The 23341-nt window shown below is 42.6% G+C and overlaps 1 protein-coding gene across 3 annotated transcripts in view; it reads right to left on the bottom strand.

Moving 5' to 3' along the window:
- The window catches only part of RPTOR (regulatory associated protein of MTOR complex 1), a 502533-nt gene that overhangs the window by 473874 nt on the left and 5318 nt on the right, over positions 1-23341 (bottom strand). The window lies entirely within an intron of this gene.

Below are 23341 nucleotides of genomic sequence, written 5' to 3' on the forward strand. Positions count from 1 at the left end.
AAAGTTTCCTCCTCCTTCCTGCCGGCCACCAACTAAACTTTTTTTATAGTGCTGACTCTGCCTCCAGGAAGAGTTAACCCATTACTGTCTGCTCCATTCCTCCACTGACCAAGAAATAAATCTTAAAATACACGTGAAAAAATAATTGGAGCGTCAATTTCAGAAGAAATATGGCATTTCATTTTTTATCAAAGACCCAGCTTTGTCAACATGCTTAAACATTATTTATTTATTTATTTATTTATTATTAAATTTGTTAGTCGCCCATCTGGCTGGTTGTCCAGCCACTCTGGGCGACGTACAAGATAAAACAGTACATAAACAGTTAAAAATTTAAAAAACAGTAAAACTAATCCGTCCCAAAACCCTGCCTAAAAAACCAGGTCTTCAGGGTCCAGGGGAAGCTCATTATAGACGGGGCATGGCATAGATCATTTGGGAGAAAATTCCATAGGGTGGGGGCTATTATTGAGAAGGCCCTCTCTCGAGTCCTCACCAGTCTAGCTGTTTTGACTGGTGGGATCCAGAGAAGGTCTTCTGAGGCTGATCTTGTTGAGCGGCATTCCTGTCGATGCTGGAGACACTCCTTCAGACAAGCTGGGCCACAACCGTATAGGGTTTTAAAGGTTAAGACCAACATCTTGAATTGGGCTCAGTACACAACCGGTAACCAATGCAACTCCTTCAGCACAGGAGTGATGTGATCTTGCCGGCGGCTGCCTGCAATCAGACGCGCCGCTGCATTCTGTACCAGCTGTAACTTCCGAACCGTTTTCAAGGGTAACCCCACATAGAGCGCATTACAGTAGTCTAGGCAAGTGGTGATCAGGGCATGCACCACCGGTAGGAGCAGATGATTGGGAAGGTAGGGGCGTAGCCTCCGTATCAGATGAAGTTGATACAGAGCTGCCCGGCTCACAGCCGACACTTGAGCCTCCATGGACAGCTGGGAGTCAAGAATGACCCCCAGGCTGCAGACCTGGTCTTTCAGGGGCAGCCATACCCCGTTAAGCACCAGGTCTATATCTCCCAGCCTTCCCTTGTCTCCCACAAACAGCACTTCGGTTTTGTCAGGATTCAGTTTCAGCTTATTCCTTCCCATCCAGCCACTCACCGACTCCAGACACTTGGACATGGTTTCCACAGCCAACCTTGGTGAAGATTTAAATGAGAGACAGAGCCGCGTGTCATCCGCATACTGATGACACTGCAGCCCAAATCTCCTGATGATTGCTCCCAGCGGCTTTATATAGATGTTAAAAAGCATTGGAGAAAGGATAGACCCCTGTGGTACCCCACAAGTGAGGGGCCAGGGATCTGAAACCTCCTCCTCCAGTGCTACTCTTTGGTATCTCCCAGAGAGGAAGGAATGGAACCACTGCAATACAGTGCCCCCAATACCTAACCTCTGCAGGCGGTCCAAGAGGATAGCGTGGTCAACGGTATCAAAAGCCGCTGAGAGATTGAGGAGGACAAGGAAGGTGCATTCGCCTCTATCCCATGCCCTTCTCATATCATCTACCAAGGCGACCAAGGCTGTTTCAGTCCCATGTCCCGGTCTGAAGCCCGACTGAAATGGATCCAGATAATCCGCTTCTTCCAAGTGTGCTTGCAGCTGTTTAGCCACCACCCACTCAACTGCCTTGCCTAAGAATGGCATATTTGAGACTCAGCGAAAGTTGTTCAAATCTTGAGGGTTCAATGAGGGCTTTTTTAAGATTGGTTTTATTGTCGCCTCCTTGAGCGCTGATGGCATTACTCCCTCTTCAAGCAATGCATTTACCATCAGCTTGATCCTCTCTCCCAGTCTATCTTTGCAGCTCATAATGAGCCACGAAGGGCAAGGATCAAGTAGGCAGGTGGTTGGCTTTAAAGTTGAAAGCACCTTGTCCACTTCATCAGAAGGAAGAAGCTGGAACCGATCCCATGCCACCGACGCAACACTGATCACCTCTGGCTCACTCCCTGTATCCACAGTGTACGGAATATCGCTTTTAATACGATCGATTTTATCCGCAAAGTGTTTAGCAAACTCGTCACATAAAAGAAAACTACTGTAAAATGTTTTTTATCAGTGATGTCTACAACCAGTTAGGTTATATAAGATTGATAAACAAGGAACACATCAATGTTGGACAGTGTGCACAAAGAAATGCAACTTTTATCTTATTTGGTGGACCTGACCTGAAATTAGGCTATTGTGGAAGAGGACTAGTTATACAATTATAAGCTGACTCATAATGTTAGAAAAGGACAAAATCATGAATTGGCTTTGAATCCATAAACTGCTGGAAAGTTCATCATAACTACTAACAAGGTACCACCACTGAAATTATGTTTAGCTAAATCATGGAACATTGTGAGCATGATAAAAAAAAACCTGAATGTATCAAGTTGAGAGGAAGGGGAAACCTATATCAATAAATCCATATCAACAGCATGACCCTGAACATATAGGCACATAATCAGTCTCAGCTGTAGCTAAGGCACATAAAGGTAGAAAGGGGATATGTTATTTCATAGTAAGAAACTAGATGTGCCATAACAGAAAATATAGGAAACTTGCAATTAGGCTAAAGCAAGAGAGGAAGAGAGGAATCAAATGGGAGTACTGTAGATGTGTACTGTGTTAAGGATAAAAGACTGGGTAATAGGTTCTTCTCTGGAACAAGCAAAACAAATCAAAATGGAAATCTGATTAATACTGAAGGTTTTGTATGAAACAAGGAATGTAATGTGATAAGAAAATGTACTTGTTGAAAAACATGCTGCCTATTTAATGTTAGCCAAGAAAATTTATACTTTGCAGTATATGCAATATTAGTAGCTTTGTTCTGAAAAGAAGCTTTTCGAAACATAGCACTTCAAGTTTCCCTTGAAAATAATTTGCACTTCCAGCTGTCACTCCAAGGATAGAATACTTCAGTTATCCTGACTCCAGCATCCTGGTCCTAAACATATTCACCAATAGGCAAAAATGTTGACGTGTGACAAATCCTGCAACGCGTCCCACATCTGTTTGGCCGACGGCTCATCTCTCACACACATCAGTTGAGAATCCGATAGAGCCAAGATTATAAACGCCTGCGCCCTCTGATCTTTGCGCTTCCAGGCCGCGGTCAATACCACCGAGGGTGGTCCATCTATAATGTCCCATAAATCCTCTGTTATCGGCAAAGCCCGCATCCTCGGCTTCCAGCTGCCATAATTCTTTTCCGTCAATCTTTCCATTGGCAAGCCTCTCCCAGACAGGTTTACAGCTATGTTGCTCACCTCCATCTGGTACAATCAATCAAGCTGCCCTCTGGAACTCCGTCTGCCGTTCAGACCAGCAACTTACTCCCGTGTAATGCACTGTGGATCTGGGCCCATAACCCTTGTTGACGTGTGTGCGTTGTTGCGTGAAACAGCATACATTACGTTGAAGTTAAGTTGAGCAAGAAACTTCTTCAGAGCATTAGATCATGTTAAGAGTCTTTATTAAGACATTATGGCCAAAGGCTTAAGAGTAAATACATGTAGAGTTTCTTCAGTCACCCCCCTTCTGGTACATCTCTCTCCAAAGGTAAACACAGAAGACAACCTCTCAGTTCTGAGGCAATACACAGAAGACACAGCTTAACACAGATAGCTGCTAGAACTTTTCCCAGTCTATCACGATGGTTACCATAGCAACGGCCTTGGTAGTCCGTTCCCAGACTGGGCAAAGACATAACTCCCCCTAGTTACAGTTTTTCAGACTTGATGGAAAACAGACTCAGTGACAGTGCGGTTCAATGGTCAACAAAAAAACCTTGCGGTTTAAGAACATACCTATAGCCCACAGATATTTCTATCAAACTTTAAAAAGCAGGGAAATTGGGCAGCTATAGTGAATGCACCAGGGAAGCAGGAGACATGACCTCCTCTCTGAGATATTGGACTGCCCTACAAATTTGTCAAAATGCAAACACCATTTGGGTTGGTCTTTCACAGTCCAATCTGCTTCCTGTGTAGCTTGGAAGAACTTGGTAACATGCTATTTACTTCTGTGCAATCATGCTTAAGATAGGTAAAACTGACCATGGAGAAGTGGAAGGGCAGGGGGGGAGGGGGATTGGAAGGGGATGGGGAGGGAGGGGCAAAGGGAAGGGGAGGGAAGAGGGAGGGAATAGGAGGGAGGAGAAGGGAGGGAGGGTTTGATTGTCTGCATATTTTTTGAGTTCAATGGGATTTATTTCTGTGCAATCATGTTTGAAAATGGAAATGGACTGCCTTCAAGTCAATCCTGAGTTACGTTGAATAGGGTTTTCATGGTAAACGGTATTCAGAGGTGGTTTTACGATTGCCTTCCTCTGAGGCTCAGAAGCAGTGATTGGCCCAAGGTCGCCCAGTGAGCTTCATGGCTGTGTGGGGATTCGAACCCTGGTCTCCCAGGTCATAGTCCAACACTGACCTGGGGGAGGGGCAGGGAGGAGAGGAGTTTGGGTGGGTGGGTACTGGCAGAAGGGAAGCCCCTATCCTTCCTTCCTTCCTTCCTTTCTTTCTTTCTTTCTTTCTTTCTTTATTTATTTATTTATATCCCGCCCTTCCTCCCAGCAGTAGCCCAGAGCGGCAAACAGAAACGATAAAAACACTTTAATACATCATAAAAAGACCTTAAAAAAACATTAAACCAAAACAACGTTAAAAACATTTTTAAAAAAGCTTTTAAAACATCTTCTTTTAAAAAAAGGGTTAAAAACATTATTAAAGAAAACATATTAAAAGTAATTGTAACACAGACTGGGATAGGTCTCAACTTAAAAGGCTTGTTAAAAGAGGAAAAATCTTCAAAAGGCGCCAAAAAGATAGCAAAGAGCAAAAGGAAAACATTGAGAACAGTATCATTGCTTTTCAGTGTTTCCCCCACCTTTTTATTCTACAGCAGGCACGTGTAGCCTCCCACCCAAATTTAAACCAAAGCTGTCCCTGGCCACATCCACACCAGGCCTTTATTTCACTTTGGACAGTCATGGCTTCTCTCAAAGAATCCTGGGAAGTGTAGTTAGTGAAGGGTATTGAGAGTTGCTAGGAGATGCCCTGTTCCCCTCACAGACCTTCAATCAGAGTGGCTGACTGTTAAACACTCTGGCTGCTGGAGCTGTCAGGGGAATAGGAGTCTTCTCTCAGCACCCTTCACAAACTACACTTCCCAGGAGTCTCTGAGGGAGGCCATGACTGTCTCAAGTGAAATAAAGGTCTGGTGTGGGTGTGGCCCCCTGAGTAGCCAAGCCCAGCAACTGTGAGGCTTTTAGAACACTGACAGTTGGTTCTTACTGAGCATGCCCTGCGTTATCATAGGCTTCCAGCCAAAATTTCTTAAATTAATTAAAAATCAGCCAGACCTTTTTTTAACTTTTAAACTGTAGAAGATGAAGGTCAGAGTATGGGGCAAGGTCAGTATTGGGATTACAGGTACTCTGTGAACATGTCTGATTTTTAATGAATTTCAACAGATTATGAGAACTCTCAGAGGAAAAAGTCCAAAAGGGCTCTGGGTTTTTTTTCTCTTTTTTTAGACTTTGAACTCTCTCTTCTCTCTGACTGTTTTGTGTATTGCCATGAAAATTGAGAGGGTTGTTAAGCAAGCATTTCTGAGTTCAGGACTATACATTTTGTAAGGTTTTGTTTTGAAATGAGCTTATGGGATGCATCAGAATGGCATGGGGGTATTTTCAATTTAACATTGCGGAATGTGAAAAATCCATGCTGGTTATAGTATACAGCCACTCTTGTGGCTGTATAATTTACTATGGGGTTAAGGGTAAGTTCATCGTTGATGTGATGAATGCAATATATGTACAAAGAGAATCAACACAGATGAGACACCACAGACAGAGCTTTAATGTCAGCAGATATCACTTTGCATGCAATACTTTAATGAAAAAAGTTCACACATGGTCCACTGCAAGTCATTAAGCTGTACACCACAGTGAGGGGATAACAAAGGATGTATGTGTATATGCAAGTAAGCTCAGAGTTTCACTGATTTCATGGAACTTCCAAGTTAGTAAGTGTGCTCAAGACCTTAGGGTTGCTTCATGTTGCAGGAAAGATATCCTTGTATAGTTGACTATGTCTTTGAAATTGTATATTTGAAAACCTATAAACTTCCCCTCTCAATTGTGGTTGACTGTCATGAATGTGTTTATTGCATATTTAAACTGTACTTTAAATGTTACAGAAAATATTTTTTAACATGCAGTGGTTATGCAGGGATTTATTTTCTTTAGGATATGAAGGGGCACTGCGACTGCAGGTATGCAACTATATCCAAAGCTTAAGTATCCCAAATGCAAGGATCATGTTGATATGCAGAATATCACTAATTAAAATCTTGCAAATGTCAGCACAAAGCTTGCTAACCAATGGTTAAGAATGAACATAAGCCTGCTGGATCAGGTCAGTGGCCCATCTAGTCTAGCATCCTGTTTGCACAGTGGCCACCTAGATGCCCAAGGGAAACCTGCAAGTAGGACCTGAGTGCAAGAGCACTCTCCCCTCCTGTAGTTTCCAGCAACTGGCATTCAGAAGCATACTGCCTCCAACTATGGAGGCAGATCATAGCCACTGTGGCATAAAATTATCCACTGTAGTTTAGGCAGCAGAAACAACCATGAACCAAGAAAGCTCTCTAGAAATTGCACAGACATAACTCTCATTAGGCAGTATTTAAACGCTGTGTGTGATGAAATAAAACTATGAATTATAGAATTATGACCTCTCAAGAGTTTTAAATAGAGAAATTTGCCAACAGATCATTGGGAAATCTAGATAAGATGGGGTTCCACTTTGCCCCTTTAGAACCAGCTTTGCTACTAGGAGACACTCTTAGATCTAGCACTATTGATGGATGCGCAGGCGGCAGGTGGCATCTGTAGTATGTAGTGCCTTCTACCAATTTTGACTGAGGTGTCAGTTGTGTTCCTTCTTTGAGGAAGTTCTGCTCTACTAACATTCATTGAGGTTACTGAAATGCACTATGTGTGTGCCTGGCTTTGAAAAGTGGCTAGTTTGCTAGCATGCACTGCCCACCATATTAATCCAGTTTTTTAAAAAATCTGCACTGGCTTCTAGTTTGTTTCTGGGCTCAACTCAAAGCGCTGGTTTTGAGTTTAAAGCTCTAAGCACCTGAGGCCAGGATACTTAAAGGATCACTTTCTCCCACATGGACCTGCCTACCAGTCCTCAGAGCCCTTCTTCAGGTGCTCTGAGCTTCTGAGTTCAGGCAGGTGGCAAATGAAGCTATTTTCTGTAGTGGCACCCAAACCTGACTTTTAAACTGGAAATGGACTGCCTTCAAGTCGATCCTGACTTATGGCGACCCTATCAATAGGGTTTTCATGGTAAGAGGTATTCAGGTTTACCATTGCCTTCCTCTGAGGCTGAGAGGCAGTGACTGGCCCAAGGTCACCCAGTCAGCTTCATGGCTGTGTGGGGATTCGAACCCTGGTCTCCCAGATCGTAGTCCAACCCTCTAACCACTACACCACACTGGCTCTCCTCCTGACTCTTAACTTTCATTTATTAATTTAAAATATTTATATACTGCCCTTCATTTTAAAAAAAATCAAGGCAGGGGTATACATAATATAATAAATCAACAAAAAATACATTAAGATCATAAATATAGCAATCCATAGTAGAAAAAAACCCAAATCACACAAAACTTGGTATTAAGAATCAGCAAATGCTTGGAAAAATAAATAAGTCTTTTAACAAAACTGGAACACAACCAAAGTTGGTGCTTGTCTTACCTCAGGCAAGCTTTTAGGCACCAAAGTCCATCCTGTCTCCTCACACTTTGTATCTGAGGTTATTTAAGCAATATAGTAATTTTTGTCTGTTTGTGTGCTGCTTTTCTCTGTATGTTTTTCTCTGTATGATTATGCTTTATTAGTGTCCCAGTGTTGTATTCTTATCATAGCCATAGCTGTCCAGGTGCAAGCTCACGTAAAGGGACTTCATCTTTCTCTCCTCCACCCGCAGTCCCCCACCCCCCGTGTGCCTGCTCCAGAAGGCCAGGAGAAGTGCGCTTGCACAATGTTGGATTCCAACAATTTTTATTTTATTATATTATTAGCCTTGAGGCCATTCGTGGTAACAGGTAGGATATAAATTCCACAAATAAAATCTCAACATTCCTGGACATCAAAACAGATTCTCTTCTAATTACACTAAATTACCCAGCTTAAAGCTATAAACAGGAAACGTGCAAGGATGACCCATTCTGATGAACTTCTTCCATGAGTCTACCCTACAGGCATCATTCAAGGAGCTATTCCATGAATAAAAGATGTCACACTTAGAGCTTAATCATAAACTGAATCAGAACTAGCTAGCTGGTATTTCTTCCTAAATCCTCATCACTCTGAGGCTAAGTATGAACACGGCAATCCCACAGCCAATTTCAAAATGCAGACTGTCTATAATACCTCCTTCAGTTACATAAAATCCCAACTTTGGAATTCAATACAAGGTGATCAGTTTGTATGGCTATTGCCACTGTAAATCTATGAGACACTGGTGACGGGACATGGAATGTCTTTCTTCTGACACCATATTTGTTGAGCCCCAGTTGACCCAGGGGGGCCTGGATCAGGAGGTGGGGGAGCCCCAGGGCCCCTTCCCGGCAGAGAGTGGGGGGGAGCTGTTTGAGGGCGCACCCCCAGCTCTGCAGATGAGAGAGATGTCAGATGTGGAGGATGCTCCTGAAGATCTGGGGGGAGGAGACACAACGAACCACTCTCTGATTCCCATGGGAAATTCATCCGCTCATGTGGAGACCCCTCCCTTGCAAAGCGCTCCAGGAGAGCCATTGGAGCAAGACCTCACACGCGCGTGCGCCAACTCCACCCCCCCAGGATTCCTTGTCTGGCCCTTCAAATGCTTCCCTGCCAGAAATGTCTCCTCCCCCTTCAATGGAGCTGGCACCTGAGGAGTCTAGACTGTCCGATGAGCAGATGTGTGCGTGCCCTCTGTCACCTCACGCGCACCACCAAGAAAAGAGCCTTGGCCAGAGGGAGGTCCCACGCAGGAGTCAGAGATTATGGGCAAAAACCTTTCCTACTTAAGCCCGTGCCTCCCTGATAAGAGTGCTGAGTCAGATCCCCTTACATGCTGCAGAGTAAGCCTGAGTAGTTTAGTTAGGGATTACAGTGAGCTAGTTAGCGAAAACTATGAGAAGTCTTGCCTTCAATGTTACTCTAATAAAACAGGAATTAATTCCAGTCTCACCTCCGTTTCATGATTCTCACTCTGGGCAGGACAATATTCAAGTTTTGAAGAAAACAGAATTATTCACATGACTTCTGGCAGCATAGGGCCCTCAGAACCAGTTTGGAGAGCCCATATAAGGGAAAGTAGTCAAAACAAAACCAAAAATTAGTGTGGTATAGTGAACACGGTGCTGGACTTGGACTTGAGAGATCTGGACTCAAATCCTTGCTCATCGTTAAACTCACCAGGTAGTGTTTTTTTTAAACCATTACAACTGCTTCCCTGGAGTTTAAAAGCTATATAGAACATCTCTTGATCATGAATCCCCCACCTCATCCCTCACCTAAAACTTAAAGCAAGCAACTCTAGCCTTTGTCAAGATATCCTCTATACGTGTCTGCTCACTTTTCCAAATCATAAGAAACACAAAGTTTGGAGCCTCCACTTGTTCCTCTTGTTTAATCATATCTGAAATTTAGACCACGCTAGATGCTTGTTGACCTCCAAGGCATTCTCCAAATAATACTGACTCAATTAGCACCCCACTTTTTAGTACTGTCAAGATGGCAGATCAACAGTGGGGGAAATCCTCACTCTTTTAGCAGTTTCCATGCTAGTCTTATTTTACTGAAACCAAGGCAGCTTGCTACAATGTACTCAGATCCTATACTTTGCCCACAAATTCGCTTAAAAGCTTAAACTCATTACCAAAGAAAAATACTATACAATTACTAAGTTAAACAAAAATACAAATAATTAAATAAATTATCACACAATCATCTATATTTATAACCACCACCAATACTACAAACTACAAAAAAGGCAAGCTGTCTTTAAAAAGTCTGAGGGCTTAAAAAGAAATCACCGGGGAAGGCGGGGGGAGTCTGACCCTACCCAACCCTCTCCACAGACCTGGCCAGACACACACAAGGGCCACTATTACCAATAATCTCTGCTTCATGACAAACCCCATTCAGAGAGAGTAAATCCATCCTTCCTATAGTAGGATTATATTGCATTCCTAATTACATTATTGAAAAACACAGTCAAAAGTAAAAAGATTCAAAGTCCCTATTAAAATAGAAGTCAAATACAAAGAATTCTTCTACAAGAAAATATGTTGTCAAATAATATTTTCTTTCTCCCCCATTTATTTACTACTTCCCCTTTGTGGCCTAACACTGCCTTATTTTTCAATATTTTACTTCAAGTGACTGATCTCTGACCAGCACTGTGCATGCCAATATTTATTTTCTATTATTGAGTTCCGTGTGTTTTAAAAGAGCATTTTTCCTTGAAAATGACACCAAACTGGCATGGATAAGCAATAATCTATCTGGCTGTTCCTGAAAACTAATAGGGTTGTTTCTCTTCTGTGCTGTACACACACACAAAGAGCGTAAGGTACTCCACACTACAGCTGTTTGATTCCCCTTCAAAATAAATTGTTCTGCTTCAATATAAATTACTCACTTCATACATCCTTTCCTCTGATTCCTTTTTCCAAGGTGCTGAAAGGTAATAATTTCACAGAAACAAGCTGAGGCAACAAGAAAGCTGCTATTTACAGTTTTCAAAGTAATTTTTCAGAAATAATATCCCTGATGAATAAGAATATACATTTATACTTTATGACACAAATACTGATAATTTTTGGAGCAAATTTCTTTTTTAGAAGCATATTCAGATGGATATGTTCTATGGGAGATTCTTGTACAAAATGTACAAAACTTGGCAGAAACACAAGGCAAAGAAAAGGGCCTCCATTTTTGCTAAGAGGAGCATCAAGGACAGCCTTCCAGAACTAAAAATTGCAAGCTCTCTTTCGCATCGCAGTTCCATCTATAGCAGTGCTTGCCAACCTTTATGAGTACAGGACCCCCTTTATAATCTCTAAAAAGTTCATGACCCGCCCCATGCTAATTGTAATTTTAGTCTCTGTTAATTAAAAAAATGGTGCATGGCAAAATCACATCTCCAAATATCTCTTTCCATTAAAGGCTCCCTGCAGGCAAGGAGGTGTTGCTTTCTTTTCTTAATGCAAAGATCCAATCAAATTAGTATAACCCTACCCCCCTATCTGAAGATGTACTGTCCTGTCTCCCAACACCAGTGGGTTACAGTGTTGGACTAAGATCCAGGTTCAAATCCCCACCCGGTCATGAAGCCCACTGGGTGACCTTTGACCAGACACAGCCTCTCAGCCTGACCTATCTCACAGAGTTGGTGTAAGATAAAATGGAAAGTGAGGGGTAACCATGTACACTGCCTTGAGCAACTTGGAGGAAATGTTGGATATAAATGCAGTAATAATTAAACAAATAAATACATTTCAGCTGCAGTATGTGGATCCCAGCCTCAGCCAACCTGCTGAGCTTTTTAAAAATAATAATAATCAAGAAGCAGCAATGTGGTTGTGGTGGGGATGCCAGATTGTGAAGACAAATGGGTGGATAGATTGAGGAGGGGGGTTGGTGCTTTTAGGCCTTGGGTTGATCATCAGAACTGATGAATTGGTTAGTGTGCACTTGGGAATGAGAGCGGAGCAGAAGACAGATCAGCGCACAAACACAGCTGCCTCTCCTGCAAACATCTGCAAGCATGCAGGCAGGCAGGCATATGAAAGCTCTCAACTGCTGCAGTGTATTGGAGAGACTGGGAGGATGGAATGTAGGTGGAAGAAAACAGGGGTGCTGACATACACATTTAGCCTTAGAGATGGGGGTGAGCAAGTCCTGAGCTTCCTCACTGCTCTTTGGCTCCATCTGAGCCAAAAGTAAGATCTGGGCAGCTTCACAAATAATAATTTTTTTTAAGGAGGTGGCAGCGAATCAGGAGCTAAGAAAGGCAGGCAGGCTGGCTGCCAGTAAGGGAGGAAGCAGTCTTTCCTTGCAGCCTTGGTTCTTTTGCTTCACAAAAAGCCCTCTCCTCTCATTCTGAGCAAAGGCATCAGAAGCAGTGAGGGAACGGGAGTAGGAGGAGATGGGAGTAGGCACGCCTGAAAGACGCTCTGCCACAAAAATCCTCCCCTCTTATCTGGAGCAAAGGGTAGGTGTAGTCTGCAGCGGCAGTGGGAAGCAGACAGCATCCCAGGAATGAAGACTTTTTTTAAAAAAAAATCATTTATTTACTGTTTGCGGGGGGCCCTGGATTACTTCATGGACCCCCTGGAGGTCATGGCCCCCAAGTTGGGGATCAGTGATCTATAGCAAGTATTATTGGTAGGCAGAGTGATGAGAATGGCCAAGCTGGTACCAGGAACATTTTTAAACAAAATCAATGATCAACCTCCAGCATAGGTGCCTCAAGTGGCAGAGGTAGCTGCTACCTGTGCAACACCTGGACAGGGGCTGGAGAATCAATGGCTTGGCTTAAGGCCGGTGTGGCTAACCCTTTTCAGCCCAAGGGCCACCTTAAAAGTTGGCTCTCTCTCCAAGAACTACATGTTAGCCGTGGCCAAAGTGGCATGACCACATGTACAGACCACACACACACTCCTCTGTCTATATATAATATTACACACACAGCAAAGAGGTGACACACAGGCAGGCAGACACATACATAGCAGTGGGGAGGGGACTGACACATAAACCAGCACAGGAGTGCGAGTTCCAGCCTTTTTTTCTCCCCATTACTGTGGTACAAGTTTCTTCCCCTAACCCCCGTAGCATGGAGGGGGGGAAATGTCCTCTTCACCCTCTGATGCAGCACTACTGAAAGAAGCTTGAAGCATTTATTCCTGTTTCCTAAGTACTGCTACATCAGATATCTTTGCCAGGTAAGTCATAGCAGAAGCACCCTATTTTTTGAGGGCTCTGGGCACACCAACAGCATCTTATTAAAGGAACACCTCAGCAGAATGCTTTTCAAAAATAGTAATTTTTAAAAAACATACGTTGTCACTGTATTGGGGGTTGAGGATGGGTGAATCCTAATTTGGGGCATACAGTCAGGGCTATAGCCCTGCTTCTCTCACCAGCAGTATGCTGTCACCAGCTCCAAGTTTCAGAAAGCCAGAGGCAAAACTACTACAGGATACTAGGTATAGCATATGTACCACAGTGTGTACCAAAGTATAAGATCTTATATTTTAGTTTTCCTTTGCAGCACACTTGGCCATCACTAAATTAATTCATGTGCCTGGGTCACGTGGCAGATAATGGTCCAGATTACATGGGAGGGAACAAAAAGGAGACACACTCTGGTGCTACTGGGAACACCTTGCTTTCTGAATGGGAGTATTGTCCTGAGAATTTTTTACAGGCACATTATAAGAATAAGAACAATTTGTTATTACTTAGATGTCTTTGATCCAGAATTTGTTGAAATGAAGAAACTGAATGGTTTCTGTAGCTCCTGACAAAGGACAGTTCTCTGAAATGCATTTAATTGAATAAACAGCCCATCACCAGTAACATCGGATCATGTCTCCTTTTTGTTTCCTGATCTTGGTGTTTTTCCTGGATTAAGTTGGACAATATCTTGGGTGGCTGGAAGGTTGTGTCTGTCTTACAGTACTTCAGAAGATCTAGGTGATCTTTTAGTCTCTTAGTCAAAATTCACTTATGCATTCAGTAGAATTTTTAAACACAATTATGCTCACAGACTAAAACTCCAAAATTGTAAGAAACTGGTTTTAATACAAGGTAGTTGAGCATTAGCTACTAAATAAGAATTACATTTTATTACTGATTTTCATTTGCCTCATGAGCATTTTTTAATTTGAAGGTCCAATCACACAGAAACCCACAGCTTATGATGCTGAAGGTTCCTAAGATATCAGAGTTATGTTAATCGTGTCAGCAGACAAGACAAAATAACTCCCCTAAACCTCTGTGGTGAAAAAGAAGAAAAATACTCCTCTGCAGTTCTTACATTCTCTCAATTGCATTCTTTTCTTCTCTAATCGTTCCCTTTAGACCCTGGCGATCAAGCCAATCTAGACTTCCTGGCTACTTCCAAAATTTGTTTTGAATTTCTCTTTAACCATCTGCTCCTCAAATACCATCTTGTTTTTTTCTGGTTTTCTTCTCACATATTGCTAGCTGCAGTTTGTGTTCCTTTCCTTTCTTGAAAGACATGTTTTTACTTTTGCATATTAATGATTTAATAAGGTGTTTAAAAATTGATTGCAATCATTGCCTAATTAGCCCAGATATACAAGAGCACAGAAAAGAAATCTTAAAGGAAAAAAACTTTCCAGGGGAGGAAAGGGGATGGTGGTGTTTGCCTAACAAACCCAGTAAATTAAATGCAGCACAGCTCTGAGAGGAACAGCTAGTGGCTACCCCTCCCAAAGGCTCCTTCTTACTGTATATCACTTGCTGCCTGCTGGATCAATTCTTTTTTCTTTCTTTCTTTTTTAATATCCCACCTTTCTTCCACCATGGAACGCAAGGTGGCATACCTGTAACTCCCTGGAATTAAACAATTTCTTCTCTTATTAAAATTGTTTCTATAAGAGTTTGCTATCACATGGTGTTTTAATTGATCAGTGTTTATCATTATTCACTATGCCTTGAAGCAGTCTGTGTTCAGACTGAAAACTCAAAAAAAGAAAGAAAGCAAAACCAGTTTTGTGCCCTAAAAGCACTCCATTATACCGCTATGCCTGACTGCTGCACAGCAGCCAAGGAAGCATAGTCCCCACAGTTGAAACTCTGGAGCTGCTTCTGAAAGGAGAGGGAGGGAGGCTATACCTCTCCCACACATTACTGTCCTTCCACCACCATCCCCAGAAGTCAGCGCTAGGGTGAAATGCAAACTGGTTTTTATATATTAACAGATATATGATCTAGTCACCTTATCAGCCAGTTAATATATTACTCAATTCATTACCTATTTTCAGTGATAAAACAGATGGATAGTCGTAATCCATTTCACAATCAATTTTGCAGTGCTGACTTTGTTCCAACTCTGTAGCTGTTCTTTAACGAAGGAACAGGATTAGCCCTTGCTGGTTAAACCACTAATGAGGCTCAGTTACCTCAGGAAACTGTGACTATCCAAGGAGTGAGGGGTCAACCAGAAAGTTTGCCTGTGGCCCTGGTGGAAATGACTTGGAGAGGCCGAGAGGGCCGATATAAAGTAGGCATTAATGCCCAGCAACAAGAACCAGTAATACTGGGAAGGGATGTAATGGGCGCCCAAGGAAAGATCTATGTAGTGACCAGACAGCAAATTGGCAGAGAAAAAGAAGCCATATTAAGGGGGGCTGGAACAAACAGGGTGGAATCTGTTAACCAGCCTCAGGTCACCAAAGCAACCACTAGCAGGCCTGCTGAAGAAGACAAACTGTATCAAGTGGTCTCTGGGGAAGAGGCAGAGGCTTTATTAAAAATCTTTATGAGGCTGGGTTTCCCTCATGAAGTGCTGACAGATCAAGGCAGTGTATTCATGGGAGAAGTGATGCAATGTATGTGGAAATGTTGTGGTCTAAAACATCTAAAGACCACTACTTACCATCCCGCCACTAATGGGCTAACTGAGAGATTCAATGGAGTTTTGAAGAGCATGATAAGAAGCTATGTTCAAGATCACCCACAAGACTGGGATGAACGTTTGGGATGCTTCTTATTTGCATACAGAGAAGTCCCTCAGGAGTCAACAGGCTTCTCACTCTTTGAACTAATGTTTACTAGAAAAGTGAGGGGACCTTTGGAACTGCTAAAAAATTCATGGGAAGGAACTCTGGGAGAGTACAAAACTTCTATAGTAGATTTTGTATTGGAATTCCGCAATAAATTAACATCAATGATGGAAGTAGTGAAAGAGAATTTGAGTCATGCACAGGAGAAGCAAAGTTACTGGTATGACAGAACAGCCAGAGAACGTGTGTATGATGTGGGAGATATGGTTATGGCGTTCATACCCAGGAAACATGACAAATTACAGGCTAACTGGGAAGGACCATATACCATCAGAGAAAGGCTTGACACAGTGACGTATGTAATTACCACAGACCAATTAAACAAAAGCAAAGTGGTTCATGTAAATATGTTGAAGCCTTACCATACCAGGGATGCAAAGGTGTTGCAAGTTACCTTATTCCCTGAGGGAAGTGGGCCTGAACTTCCAGATTTGGTACAGGAAAGCAAAGACAAAGGAGGGGTAGATCAAGTGGAATGGTCAGAGGAGGTGAAGGAGGAAGTAAAAGAGGAGATTCTGAGAGTTTTGAAAACCTATAGGAATCTCTTTAGCAACAAACCTGGCCGAACCAGTATAGTTATACATTCCATTGATACTGGAGATCAAGCCCCAATCAGATCTGTTCCGTACAGTGCGAATGGGAAAGTTTTGAATGAGATCAAAAAGGAGGTGGAAGATATGCTGGAATTAGGAGTGATCAGGGAATCCATCAGTCCCTGGGCCTCAAGTATTGTCCTGGTTCCGAAAAAAGATGGAACGACAAGGTTTTGCATTGATTATCGGCTAATCAATAAAATTACTGTCCCAGATGCGTATCCTATGCCTAGGGTAGACGCTATGTTAGAGTTATTGGGGGCAGCAACCATTATCTCTACACTAGATCTCTGTAAAGGATTTTGGCAAATGGAACTAGACGAGCAATCCAGAGCCAAAACTGCCTTCAGTACACCAGATGGGTTATATGAGTTTGTGACCTTACCCATGGGACTAAGGAACTCACCAAGTTCATTTCAGAGGCTAATCAATACTGTGTTGCGAGGCATGTCAGATTTTGCAGTGGCCTATATCGATGACGTGGCCATTTTTAGCAAGTCGGTGCCTGAGCATGTCCAACACCTGACAACAGTATTGGAGGCCTTAAGAAAAGCAGGCCTCACAATAAATAAGAAATGCCAGTTTGGACTAAAGGCAGTAATCTATTTAGGACATAAGGTGGGGAATGGGAAAATCACCCCCTTATGGAGCAAGGTGGAGGCAATACAAGCGTGGCCGATCCCCTTAACCAAAAAACAAGTAAGGGCATTTCTGGGTGTGGCTGGATTTTATAGGAAGTTTGTGAGAAATTTTGGGGAAATAGCAACCCCCTTGCATGAATTGACCAAGAAGAAGTGTTCTGAGCGTGTGGTATGGACGGATGAATGTCAGAAGGCTTTTGATCTGCTGAAGCAAGCCTTGTGCCAAGGACCCATATTAATAGCACCAGACTATGAGCAACTATTCATCGTGGCTACAGATGCGTCAGACCTCGCGCTGGGAGTCGTCTTGCTGCAGGAGAGAGAAGGCACCAGACATCCAGTGGCGTACCTGAGTCGCAAGCTGACGCCGAGGGAGAAAAACTATTCGTCGGTCCAGAAGGAGTGCCTAGCGGTCGTGTGGGGACTGAACAAGTTGCGCCCATACGTGTGGGGACGAAGATTCACAGTGACTACGGATCATCGGGCCTTGTTATGGTTGCAGACTATGAAAAACCATAACACTATGCTGCAGAGGTGGTCCTGGGCCTTACAGGACTATCAAGTGGACTTCCAGTTCATCAAAGGCAAGGACAATGTACTGGCCGATGGACTTTCCAGGCAAGTGGCTGGGACTGCAGTGACGTGACCAGACAGAGGAACAAAGAAAGACATTTTCCCCATAGAGACTTTTATTTGTTAACGCAACGTATAAATCTTGGAACAGGAATAATACTCTGCAGTTGTTTAAGGGTGGGGAAATGTGATGTTCCTATATATTAGTGTATATATGGTAAGTGCTGGTTGTTTAGAGTATACATGGTAAGTAGTGAAAGAGGAGGGGGAGTGAATGGGCAATAGAATGCTTGATGATTGGCTGAATGTTTAAAATGGCTGACAGTATAAATGAAAGGATGACAGGTAAATCTGGATGAATGTGAGGTGGTGAATTGTGGAATCGGGGGGGAGAAGAGAAAGAGTGGATTGCTTGGTGGGGTTTAGAGAGTTGTTTACCAGGAGGGAGGTGGAGTTCGGATTAGTATTGAGTAAAACCATATGCTTATGTGCCTTAAGAAGAAATCTTGTTAATCTTGTTAGCTTTGTTATCTGTAATAAATACTTAATTTGGTTTACCAAAGGCCTGATCCTTGGCTGGGGTTTCACAGACCAGAAGGGAGGGTAAGGTAATGACCAAGGCTGAAGGGGAACTGTAACAAATGGTGGCAGCGATGAAGAGAATAACAATACCAGTATTCAGAGTCTCTGGGAATACTAGTATTGGGACGTTACTGGTGGTTGCCTAGCAGGGGGATCTGTTGAGATCTGTGCTAGAGCGGGGAGAGAAATCATAAGAGAGAGCGGTCCGGACTGGTGGAGTCCCTGGTGGTGCCTAGAGACAGGCAGTAACCACGAGCAGGTAGGAACCTGACAGGGAGAGCCAGGGAAGGACGCATCACAAGCTACTCTTCAGTGTGATTTTTAAAAAAGAATAAAAATCTCTAGAGCAGCAATGAAGTTTATCCAGTCCTCCAGAATAGCTAATCTGCTTTAGGCCTAAAAATAAAAAAGTGGGTGGCATTCAATGCTAGTCCTGCTCAGAGTAGACCCACTGAAGTTAACAGACATGACTCATTTCAGTTGGTCTATTCTGAGTAAGACTAGCATTTAATACAACCCATTCCTTCAGTGAAGGCAGGGTAACACTTGGAGATGGCAAAGTGAGGAAAAGATAACAAAGACGTTTGCATTAGCCTACAGATAATTCAGAAGAAAAACAAGTTGAAGAGGATGAAGAAGAACTGGCAATGACTAAGCAAGCTTCCAAGAGATGAAGAGTGCTTAATGACATGCAGCCCACTCAGTGCTTCAACGGTTCTACCTCATGCTGTTCATTCTCCAGTGGCAAAAAGGATAGCTCTAACTTGACTCTGAGAGGTACACTGCAACTTCTTAGGAAAGCACAATAAGTACTGCACGTTGCTCACTACCCTTAATGAAGCCTTCAATTATAAGGCAGAGAGAGAAAAAAACTCTAAACAAACACTGCCCTAGCAGAGACAGTTTCGGGGGGGGGGGGATTAAATACTTGTTCATGCAATCCTGAAAGATCACAGAACTACTAAAAATATTTTAGAGCAACACAACTACTTTCATAGACATCTCTGAAATAGGAAGTATATTCTGCAGTTAACTCAATATTATTTCAAGTATCTTAATGCAATGGACTGCCTTCCAGTCGTTTCCGACATATGGCGACCCTATGAATAGGGTTTTCATGGTAAGCAGTATTCAGAGGTGGTTTACTATTGCCTTCCTCAGAGGCTGAGAGGCAGTGACTGGCCCAAGGTCACACAGTGAGCTTCATGGCTGTGTGGGGATTCGAACCCTGGTCTCCCAGGTCATAGTCCAACACTCTAACCACTACTTTATTTATCTTGGGGGGGGCGAGTCTGTCTCCTGGCCAACCCTGTTGCATTCAGACTCACTGGTGTGTTTTTCTCCATTATGATTAATGTGAAATCTCAACTTAGAGCATTTCATTGATCAGTTTACAGGTTATATATGAACCTGTGTCTCTACACAGCATAACTAGGCATGACTACTCAAACTAAGACTTTGTTGCAGCAATTAGACATGCCTCTTGAGATCTTTTAAGTAGGCTTGGGACCCGCTTTCTATTTGTGTGGGAAAGGTTTATCTGAATGGATCTTGGTGAACAAGCGAGCACTCCTACAAAGATGTTGACAAGCTAGAACTATCTGTGAGTGCCTGTGCATCTGCCTGCATGTCCTTGGAGGTGGTGACAGCACTTCATTCAGATCCTCCTTTCCCACTGCCTCTGGTTGAGCCTCCAATTCCTCATCCTCAGGAGGAGGCACAAGGCAAGGCTTAGGCATCAAGGCAAGGCTGAGAGGTGGAACAAGGACTGGCTCATGGCCAGACAGCACTTCTTCAGTGTTAACTGTAAATAAGGGGGGGGCTGTCACTGTCTAAATTGCTGAAGCCTTCTCCTATTTCCACCCCCTCCCGCTGCAGTCCACTGCACACCTCTCCAGGGTCCCATTCCTCATCTTCCTCTTCCTAATCGCTCCGCCAGGAGTCCTCCATGCGACCCATGACAGTCTGGAATTCACAATACCAGGGGGTGAAGAAAGCTGCAATGATATTAGCAGAACCATTGGAGCAAGAAAACTAAGATGATACACATTTTGTAAGAGGATAGTTACTAATCTGCCATTTGCAAATCTTTCCCTTTCTCACTTAATTTTATTTCTTTTAAAAAATATTTTTCTGTACCTTTCAGCATCAACTTTCAAGGCATTTTTCTAAAAAGGCTCTTTAAGCAAAAGTAATACAAAGTGTGCTTGTTCATCTCTACTGGTCCTGTTCACACATCACTCTAAGCCATACCCTGTTTTAAACCTCGGTTTAGTTATGAATATGCCACTTGCTCCTTCCCCTCACATTCGTTCATGGCACACGCAACACAAACAAGCCACAGTATGACTTGCCATGTTATGTGAACCCTTATAGCTACTGGTTTGTTTGAACCAAACCAGCCACAATCTGGGTACACACAACACAACAAACCATTGCTTGGTTTGTTTCCATGGTATACCAGCAGGGAGGAAAGCTGCATGGAAAGTGGAAGGCACATTCACTATTAACCCATGGTTTAAAATGAACTATGGCTTAGTGTAACATGTGAACCAGTTCATAATATGAAAGTCCATTTGGCCTGCTTGGTAGCCTAGCAACCATAAATCATGTATAAGGCTTCCCACAAACCCACATTATTGCTCCAGATCTCTGATTGATCAGGTGCCCACTGGAGAACAATCTACCTATGAAAAGGCAAGGATAGGAAGTAACTACTATATGCTATATATATTTCTTATTTGGCTATAGATTCCAGTTCCCTGGGAGTGAGGCTAGGAAAGTATGCCTTCATGGGTCATGCTTTTAAAAAAAAAAGCAACATTTACTCAAGGACAACAAAATCAAAGAGGAAGATAGCATGAACTATGAAGGTGACATATATAGATATGAATGAGGTAAAGGAGCAAACACCAGAGAATGGGATGTTGTGTTTATACTTGTTCTAGAGCTTCAGAATAGATAACAGTACTTTGAAATAATGATCAAATACGAAAAATAAAATCTAATAAAATATCTTAAATTAAAGCAATCAGGTACCCAAAGACTATCCAGGTTTTGGCACACTTCCAGTGGAAGAGTGGCATACTTAGAGAAGCAGAAAATTAGGGCCACAGCAAATATACAGTGAGTCACTGACATCCAAGAAAAATGAAGGGGAGGGTTCACTGTCACTCCATTTTCATAGTCAGACCACTTCCTTGTGAGGTTTGGATTGCCAGCCTATGTCCTCCTGCAGGGGTGGGAAACCATTCCAATGGTCCACCCCCAGAGACTTATGGAACCCAAAGGATTCCTGAATGCTCTGGGAAATTTTTGAGGCAACCCTGTCAAGATCCCAGTCTCATAGCAGAATGGCAAGATGAAGCAGGCCATCAACACAATCACTCCAAAGTGTGATTGGAGTGGAGCCTGTGCTGTTCCTTGGTTTTCATAGGAGCTCTGGACAATGAGACAGGTCAGACAATGGCTGGAGGTGGTAGAAATTTCATCATGAAGATGAACAAACACATACATGACCATGCCAACCGCATGGCAGTGATAGGTAAAGACTTTTTTCCTGCCTCCATTACTTCTTGTGGTTCATGGTCTCCTAACATCTACTCTGGTAAGTGGGGTGCTGGAGTCCAGGACACCTGCTATGACAGATTTGCAAGGCAACTGGGGAATAAAAACTCATGTACATGCTGACCTAGACACCATACTACTGCAAGTCCAATGGGATTTATTGCTGCTCCCCACACTTGTGCTATAGGAACAGTTAAAATAAGTAGCCTCCATCAGAGTTTTTAGATTATATTCTCTTTAATCATTCAGTAGTGTATGTTGTAACATCTGCATTTATGAGTCCTACTTGAAAGCTTAAGCCAAGTCTATTGTTTTCCAAATATTTTGTTTACTTTTAGCTTAAGAGGCAGAACTAAGATTACCAAATTGATCTCCAAATTCTCACAAGAAGACACACAATGGATAGACCAACATCTTATGAAAATGTTTTAACATGACTTCCATATAGATCTGAGCTCCTGTTACTATATCAACATAACCCTCTACACTAGTTGAATGGGACAAAGGAGAAGGTACAGAGGACCAGGGAGGAGTAAATGCTAGCACTGCAATGAATCCTCCAATCACTGAATGGAGAAAAGTGTAGCACAATGGGGGGGGGAGGCAATAATGAGCTATAAGAAGCACCTGCCTTCCCCTCCACAAAGTTCTTGTACAGCACTGCTCTCCCCTTGACCAACAGGATCTGGACAAGCCCATCCCAACTAAAGGTAAAATAGGAACACCTTTACTGGGCAGCAACACTGTAAATTAGCAGTAATCACCATAATCTCCAGCTATTATCTCTTAAAATGTGAAGATTTTTATCCATAGTTCTGATACTGACACTGCCAGTAAACCTATCCATTAGCATTGGCTCTTAGGAAGCAGGTGTGTCATTCAGATCCAATCAGCTCTATTAGTCCATTAGAACAAAAGAGCCCTTTCTATTCTTTTGCTTTTCTATTTTGCTTTTGCCATTGTCTACCTATTCCCATAAACAAAATATTTTAATTCTCACTTGGCAGGTTACGAGGCAACGCGGGAGGGGGGAATTGTTAAAATGAAACCAACGCAACCAGATTTTTTTTGACTCCTATCTGTTTTAGAAATCAAATTAAGTAAATATCGTTCAATTTAAATGTTCTGACTGGTAGCAACTTGTCAGTAAAAATCCAACATGTTCATGACCCTTTTATTTTAATGAAGTCCTTGCTACCAGAGCTATAAGATTTAATTCCACATTCAAAGCGTAATTCCTACTCTGTGTGATAAAAAAGGTTCTTTAAATAATAGATCAAAGGAGTGTCATTCTGATAGCATACAGAAACTATGGATCTAGGCTGTAAGGAGTAAACCCTCTGCAAAGTTACAGAATTCTAGTAAATATTTAAATAATGTTTTAGTTTTATCAATGACTTTTCTTAAAATGGAGAAGTGCCCCCAACCAGCAGCACAATGAAAAATTAGCTCATCATAAGATTTCAGATTCTTTGCCCCTCAGGTCTAAAACCCTG

Source organism: Rhineura floridana, chromosome 3 (genome assembly GCF_030035675.1).
Source record: "Rhineura floridana isolate rRhiFlo1 chromosome 3, rRhiFlo1.hap2, whole genome shotgun sequence".
NCBI lineage: Eukaryota > Metazoa > Chordata > Lepidosauria > Squamata > Rhineuridae > Rhineura > Rhineura floridana.